Below are 8,969 nucleotides of genomic sequence, written 5' to 3'. Positions count from 1 at the left end.
GACCACGTATTTCCTTTAGTTTGAATAGGTTACCTCGAAGGTCCAGAATATAATCTGTGAATATTGGAATACAATTGCATGAATATGGCTTATGACACGCTCCAGTGGTAATCTCCATACTTCAGCAAACTTTGATTTTCACTGTCACAAAAGAAAAACGCGGGAGAGGAGAGCCGGCGGGACCGGCTCGGTGCTAATCTTGAGTCGAGGTAGGCGTCGCGGCCACATCTCAGGGTGGTATGTGGAGACGTTAGTGGGATGTGTGCATAAGCCACATCCCTCTCAAACATGCGAGTTCACACAGATACAAAGAGAAGAAGAACAAGTCACAACGCAATTACTACGTGCCTGCAGGTGCCTGGCCAGGAGCACGTGATCCTTGAGGTCGAGCAACGAGACGGCCGCAGACGGGCCCAGACCCACGACCAAGCATGTCTCCCAACACAGACCGGCCCTCTTTATCTCGCAGGCCAACACAGTCGCCAGCAGGCACAGTGTCATGGTGGCCCTGTGGTAGCGTTGTGGCATGCAGTGACGCAATCACACACTATAATTAATAATCAATTAATTATATTAACAGACCGCATTTTCCATCATAGTCATCTAAAGTCGTTTGTCCTCAACGTAACTACGGGACGAGATGGAACAGCTAATTTTCCTATGCTCAGCAAAGGACAACGATGAGCTTCTGAACCCCATCGCCATGTTTACCGACCATTTACGGCGGCTATTTGCCACATTGCAACACCCCTCAGACATTATTTATTTACTGAAGTATTTCTTCGTTTACTTGCTTATTATCTTGCCTACATTGTATTTTATATTGTACACTTATTGCAATATCCAGCGTACATGATACACAGAAAACAGAATTTTATTATTGTGATTGCATTCCATAGCCTGGTTACTTCGGTTGCTGTGAATGATACGTAGATGCTAATTTGTACTCTGTCCCATTTATTTAATTTACATGTATTTCTTCGCGTATGTCGCACTCAGTCTTTCTAGCCACACCTTGTGCGTCTTGAGCGCCTTTGTTGTGGGAAAATAAACTCGACAGCTACTAGTATATGATATGCGAAACGTGCATAGCTGTGCAGAATTGATTAAGGCTTGCTTTCGGCACCAGCAAGAACTGCGCTATTGCCCGCAATTGTGCTTTGTTGCGCTAGTATTGGCTTCAACGTAATGATGAAAATAAATAAACAATAAAATAGTAAATGCACTTCTTACAGGTGATCGCTGAAATTTTGTGTACGCTAGAACTTGCAAAGAGTCGTACTTTCGACATTTTTCTCAACAGATTTCGCACTTATCGGTGCGTCTCCGAATGTACTGCCACATGGTTGTTTAAGCTACCACTGGTATTTGTTTTAACACGAAAGTGTTTTATGCCGGGGTCCACCAAGACTTCACTGACGTATTTCCGTCACGGAAATACGTATAAATATGACGTATTTCCGTCACGGAAATACGTCATAGAACATAATACAAAGAAAGAAACCAGAAGAAAAAGTTCCACAAACATGCAAAATTTGGAAATCGAACCCACGACCTCTCGGTCCGCGACGATAGATCGCCGAGCGTTTAACCCATTGCGCCACAAACGCATTTGCAGAGAGCTACACAGACGCGCCTTATATATCTAACACTCCTCCGTGTACCCTCGCTCTTGCTCGGGGCGGTGCCGCCGCCTACGAGCAGAAAAGAGAAGTACTGCATTATGACACTAACGCGCACCGACAGTGAACGCTTCGGTGGTCTCAGCACTACGACGCCTCGATGCCAGCATTCGAAGGGACGCTGGCATCAAGAAGCCCTACCAACGCCACCTAGGTGGCGTTCACCGTACTCAGCACAGCGGAGCGTGGCCTCCGCAATTAGCTCTCAAAATGTTTCTGAAGTTGATCGCGGAGGCTGCAATTACGACGCGCTGTAAGCGCTGATTTGACTCGGTGACGATTCAGTTACGTGCTTTGTCTTGCGCGTTGTATTAGTGTGTCAGTTACGTGCTTCGTCTTTCGCGTTGTGCTAGCGTGTGCAGCGTAGTGCAGCTTCCATATGCACGACGGTTGCTAATGGTCATCGACGTTGGTAGTCGTGATGGAGGAGACGTGCCACCAGGCGTCAGCGTGGGTGCATCAACGCCTAAGGGCGCTTTAGCCACAAAACACCAATAGACATTATATATCAATGTGCAATAAACATTACACTACTTCTGTGAAGACACGTTTCACTTTCGTGTTATATACCGATTCCTATATAAGAGGGATCAACCACCTTTTTATTTTCTTTCTGTATTTAGCAAGGGCGCATACAGGTTGGTATCAAGAAGGAGGGATGGGGAGTTATCATATCAGAGCAAATGAAGAAGCGCGCGCGCGCGCGCGCGTGTGTGTGTGTGTGTGTGTGTGTGTGTGTGTGTGTGTGTGTGTGTGTGTGTGTGTGTGTGTGTGTGTGTGTGTGTGTGTGTGTGTGTGTGTGTGTGTGTGTGTGTGTGTGTGTGTGTGTGTGTGTGTGTGTGTGTGTGTGTGTGTGTGTGTGTGTGTGTGTGTGTGTGTGTGTGTGTGGTGTGTGTGTGTGTGTGTGTGTGTGTGTGTGTGTGTGTGTGTGTGTGTGTGTGTGTGTGTGTGTGTGTGTGTGTGTGTGTGTGTGTGTGTGTGTGTGTGTGTGTGTGTGTGTGTGTGTGTGTGTGTGTGTGTGTGTGTGTGTGTGTGTGTGTGTGTGTGTGTGTGTGTGTGTGTGTGTGTGTGTGTGTGTGTGTGTGTGTGTGTGTGTGTGGTGTGTGTGTGTGTGTGTGTGTGTGTGTGTGTGTGTGTGTGTGTGTGTGTGTGTGTGTGTGTGTGTGTGTGTGTGTGTGTGTGTGTGTGTGTGTGTGTGTGTGTGTGTGTGTGTGTGTGTGTGTGTGTGTGTGTGTGTGTGTGTGTGTGTGTGTGTGTGTGTGTGTGTGTGTGTGTGTGTGTGTGTGTGTGTGTGTGTGTGTGTGTGTGTGTGTGTGTGTGTGTGTGTGTGTGTGTGTGTGTGTGTGTGTGTGTGTGTGTGTGTGTGTGGTGTGTGTGTGTGTGTGTGTGTGTGTGTGTGTGTGTGTGTGTGTGTGTGTGTGTGTGTGTGTGTGTGTGTGTGTGTGTGTGTGTGTGGAGGGGGGGGGGTTGCTTGTCGGAGAACACTATGGTTGGTGGTGGTCATTTGTGTTTTCACTTTGCTCTGCAGTACTGCGCATGCGCAGTACCGTGTCGCCAGGCTCTAGGGAACCCCGACGCTTGCGTCCCCCTAATCTAAGACTCTCCATTAAATACACCAGGACCATGACATCAACAGGGGTCGAATGCTTCAGCCTGGAGCCAACGTCTCAACAAGGGGACTTAATTTGTCTTCGTCAAGGCAGTCGCCCCTTGTCGAAACGTAGCTGCATCCTGAGACATCACCTGTTCGAGCACACTTCATCACTTCAAGTGCCCATTTTCCTGTGAGCCTCTGTGTTCTCTGGATCTTCTGGACCAAGCAATGGACCAAAAGGAGTACCAGCATGTATCCGGAAAGATAGAGAAGGGGGGGGGGGGGGCAGACACTCCCCCCCCCCCATCCATTTGTCCCTAGATTCCCCAGTATTATTTCGCGGTCGCGTGTCGAGGCGCATACTTGGGACGCATGACGGGTGCGTCGGTTCTCCGGAAACCCAGCCATGCCACCAGGTAGGGACCCAAAAGCACGGCCAACTGTTGAATGCCCAGGATGACGTAGACATCGTGCGTCGCCAGTCCGCACTCGTCGTAGAACCGGTACTCGTACGGCCACTGGCACATGGATCCCGCGTACGTCAGCAGGTAGGCGGCTGTGGCCGCGCGCAACCGGAATGGCCTTTTGGGCGTGGAAATAAAAAAATAACATAAATGTTATGCAGCAAATAGCGCCGAATTGATGCAACGTCACATGATATATCTCAGCGTCACACCAGTGAATGGTTGATCTGCGCCATTACCGAGCATCGTCCACCGACAGGAACGAGCGAGGCATCTGAAGAGGCACTGCTGACGACGTCCCTAGATGGCACTGCGCTACATGCAAGTCGCTTGCCTGTAGGCTCCCTACACGAACTACACCTTCTACCAGCGTTTTTACAGCAAAACATGATCATAATGAATCGAATATTGTGAATTATTCAAATTGGTTTCAAATCCCAATTAGGTACATCCCAAATGCCAGTCGTTGTGTGTGTCACGTCTCTCCTCTGTCCTTCGTCTTTTGACTGGTTTAAATTCTCAAGAATATGTACCAACTGACCCAGATCGCTACTCTACTACGTGGTAGAGGTATATCAGAAGGATTGTTTGCTGGGCCAGTTGATATAGCAACCTCTAAGCAGATCCTTTCCAAACCATCCTTCTGTAGGATATTACTAGTTCCCAGCGATGTGTTCGTTTTTCTTACCTCAGTATCAAGTTCTATTTGTTGCACTGCTCGCCTCCCTCTCTCTCTCTCTCTCTCTCTCTCTCTCTATATATATATATATATATATATATATATATATATATATATATAGATAGATAGATAGATAGATAGATAGATAGATAGATAGATAGATAGATAGATAGATAGATAGATAGATAGATAGATAGATAGATAGATAGATAGATAGATAGATAGTAGCTCTTGAAAAAGGTCGGTCCACCGACCGAAAATGTAGAGCAAATAAAACTAGATAACCGCGAAGTTGCACTTCTCTCCTCGAAGAGGCAGGACGTGTGCCGAGTGAGCTCCTGAACAGCACATCGCAATGTGTTGAACTCGATTTAAATCATGGATCCGGGACCTCAAAGAGGTGCGACGTAATGACAACGCTATTTCTCTCGCATCTATTACTGAATCGCCACTGAACTTTTTTTTTTTTTTAGCCCTCGACTGGTGCAGTAGCCGTACCTCATCCTCTGCCTCGTCCAGAGCCAAGCAGATACCATAGTCGTGGGGTGAGGCGCGACAAACTCAGAACGGCCTCTGCTGGGCAGTCTCCGGAATGGCGCCCTCGCCATCACCGCGCTCACTGTCCGTCGCACGCGTCAGTTGGCTCAGCAGCGTTGACAGGAAGTGTAGAGATCACTTTGGTAACGTTGATGTGGTGCAGAGACGCTTGTGTGTGTTTGCAGTGGTGCCGATGAGGTTAAGCGACCGCGCGGTGACTAGATTTTCTTATTCTTAATCCAAATCAATGGCTGATACCCATTACGGGGGATTCCATGGCCAAGGATCAAGCGGTTTTGCCAGTGTTTTTACAAAATTGTAACAAAAGTAAAACTTATAATATTAGAGCATGGGTGAGAGAAAATATAAATGTAGAAATGAGAAGAAATCGATAATGAATTCGTGATAATATACTCGTGTGGCAAACTTTTATTCTTCTTCTGGCGCGTCGCCGGTTTATACATGAGCGGGTAGGGGGGGGGGGGGGGGGGCGGCAGAGTGAGGTGAAGAAGAAGCGAAACGATGGAGTAGATCAATTTGTGGCCTATCCCCCTTAGTGGGTGCGAGCCATGACAGAGGTTCATCATCATCATCATGAAGGATCGTACAAATAAAGCCCCAGTGTTCGTAACTGTGCTTGGTGGTTCCACATTCGCAATTTAAAATCAAGATGTCGGCGTCAGCTCTTTTTGGTTCCTTCTTCTTCTCAGAATTGTGAATACAAATTATTTTCTTCGGTCTCTTTACTAAGCTGCAGTTATGTTACCGTAGCGTCGTTGTCCTCAGCACGGGTATAGCACAAGTATGCCATTTGCAGTATGCCACTGCAGGGCTATGTGCCAATTCCACTCCAACTCCATTCCGGAATCGCGGGCCGCTATACCATTCCCATTCCATCTGCCTCCCTAGAGGCCAACATTCTATTCTCATTCCATTCAGGGTGTTTTAAAGTGTGGAATGATTCTGTTATAAAGCCAACTCCAAAGTTGCGACTCTGCCACTTTTATTGAGATAGCAATTATATTGACACTTCAAGCGGATTTCTGCCGTCGGCGTCGCCGTGAGGTTCCGTATAAAGTCCAAGGGCGATAAAATCATCGCCGCGCGCCGTATGCGCGAGTGACCCGTGCGCTATCACGGAGAGCGAACGCACGGCGGAAAGCAAACGCGACTTCCGTCGCGCGAAAGCCTGCGGCGGTATTTTTCTTTATTTATTTATTTATTTATTATTGCGATAGCAATTATATGGACACTTAAACGGGATTTTTGCCGTCGCCGTCGTCGTCGCCGTCGCCATCAGGTTCCGTATAGATTCCAAGGGCGATAAAATCGTCTCCGCGCGCCGTACGAGTGAAAGCGGGGGGGGGGGGGGGGGGGGGGGGGGACGCGCGCTATCACGGAGAGCGGAAAGCAAACGCGATTGTCGCCCAAAAGGCCGTGGGGGTATGGGGGGGGGAGGGGGGGAGGTGGGGCGACGCTGTGCTACGGCACCAAATGCTTATCTTGCAACCCAGCGCAAGGAGAACTGGCAACGCAATCTCCCACGCGAAAGCAAAAAAAAAAAAAAAAAAAGCGGGGAGGCAGCGCGGGAGGGACGGGGGGTGCAGCTTCTACTCTGCCAACAAATACGCTTGCACTGGCTGTGGTGCCGTCGCCCGCACCGTCTCTTTATCTCCACCACGGCCGGGCTCGACTGGCGCGCGCACTCACTTCTTAAGAAGCGAGCGAGCGCGCGCGCCAGTCGAGCCCGGCCGTGTCTCCACAAGGCTCTGACCTTTATCCGCTGTCCATTCGCCGCTCAGTTTCCGTTGAAGCGATGGACCGCCGACTGTGTTGAACCCTTCACTGTAGCCTTGCTGCTGAGCCCTGCGGTGTGTGTGCCGTTAGTGTGTGGTGTGGTTTTCTTCGTACTTGCCGTGAGTGTACCGCCTTTGTTCAGCTCGGCGTGCGCGCTTAAGGATGCCGCACGACTTGGGCCGAAATTCGTTGTCCCGCGCCGGCTGCAGCGGCCGCGCCAGCGTTTTACCGAACATGGACTTCTTGACATCGACGGCATGGACTCTTCAACGTTCAAACTCATGTTCCGGTTCCACAAAAATGACTTTGACGATCTCTGTAGTGCCCTGCTAGTGCTATTGTAACAACTGTAAAACAACTGCAGACTTACTTTTTTGATTTCTCGTTCGCCGAGTAGCGCGATTAGACACCAAAAGGCGAGGATATCTTCCTCCATTGTTCGGAATTGAACGGATCGCTCGTCTGCAGTTAGAAAGCGATTCGCGCCGGCTTTGTTGTTGCTCTGTCCGTTCGCCATGGCAGCCATCTTTTGCCAGTCGTTGTCTGCGGTCATTCAGTGTGATCTATTCATGTTTGCTTGTGCGCGATGACACCACGCTTGTCAATTCAGTTAGAAAGCGAATGTGTCCAAGTTTATGCGGCCGATAAAACTACTCTACTATCCCTACTCCGAATAGCTCTCTACCAATTTGCTATCGCAATTGATGCTTCGCCTTTCGGGCGAAACTGCGACATTTTTATTTTATTATTAAATACTGCGGACACGTGGTCCAAGCAAGGAGGACGACATATGGTACATACAATGAAAATCAGATAGACAAAACAAACAGAACCATAAAATTACATGATTAGGAAGTGGGTTCAATTATACAATTCCATTCGGTTACAGTTCGAGGAAAAAAAAGAAAACTTATATGTGTTTGTTCTTGCAAAGTAAGGGGTTAATGCATGATATCATGTCTGCGGTGGCTTGTAGTTCTGGTTGATAACTCCGATAAATGTTCAGATGGGTCAAGGGGTAAATTGTTGGTGTGAAGTAGTTTAAGGAATTGAAGTCTCTGTTTCTTTCTTCTAAGTTCGAGTGGTTCAATGTTGTTAATTTCCGTAAGTTCGGTGGGGGAATCACACCTGGAAAACTTGTTAAATATAAATCTGACCGCTTTTCTCTGAAATCTCTCAAGACTATTGATATTAGTTTTTGTGTACGGATCCCAAACTATGCAAGCATATTCCATGCAGCTTAGGTCTAATTAGGGAGATGTAGCATAGCATTTTAACGTTAGATGGGGCTTTCTTAAGTTTGTGTCTCAACAGGCATAGTTTTCGGAAGGCTGAAGCGCAAGTTTTAGATTCCACGATAGTGTATTGTTAAGGGTCACTCCTATTTATTTATAGCTAGTGACTTCATGAAGAGGTGATGAACCTAACTTACATGTATAAATCAAGGGTGATTTCTTATGTGTCATTCGCAGTAGTACGCTTTTATCTGTGTTTAGTGTCATTCCCCAGCACCTGCACCATGCAAGAATATTATTTAAACTACAACATAAACTAGTTGGATCATGGAGAGAAACAATATCTTTAAAGAGCACACAATCATCGGCAAATAATCGAATTTGTACACCACCTTCAACCGTGTTTACAATATCATTAATATATAGAATAAAAAGAAGAGGACCGAGCACACTGCCCTGGGGAACACCCGATGTGACCGGAAGGCAGCCCGATTTTTCGTCATTTATATCAACGAATTGTTTCCGGTTAGACAAATAAGCAGAAACCTAAGAGATAAACATCTGAAGGATTCCTGGATTTTCAAGTTTTATAATTAATTTATCATGAGGGACCGTATCGAATGCCGTACGGAAGTCAAGGAAAATTATGTCAATTTGTCCGTTTTTGTCAAGGGTTGATGCAAAGGAATGAACTACAGTGACCAGCTGTGTGACAGTCGAATACCCTCTTCTGCAGTCGTCACTTTAGCGCAGTCTCAGAAGCAGATCCAGCACTTTAGCGCAGAATGCGTCCTGACGCTGTTCGTCACCCATGTTGCCACAGTATCACAGTGGTGTATAGGATACAGCAAGGATTTGGCCTTTCTCTTGAACAATGGGAGGTGTCCTTGAGAGACAATCTGGTGCGCTGTGAAGGATTCCTGACTTGTAGGTGACATGAAAGTCGAACTCCTGCAATATCAGCGACCAATGGAGAAGACG

The sequence above is a fragment of the Dermacentor silvarum genome, chromosome 2, assembly GCF_013339745.2.
Source record: "Dermacentor silvarum isolate Dsil-2018 chromosome 2, BIME_Dsil_1.4, whole genome shotgun sequence".
Lineage (NCBI taxonomy): Eukaryota > Metazoa > Arthropoda > Arachnida > Ixodida > Ixodidae > Dermacentor > Dermacentor silvarum.
Note: the sequence above shows the minus strand (reverse complement) of the source record.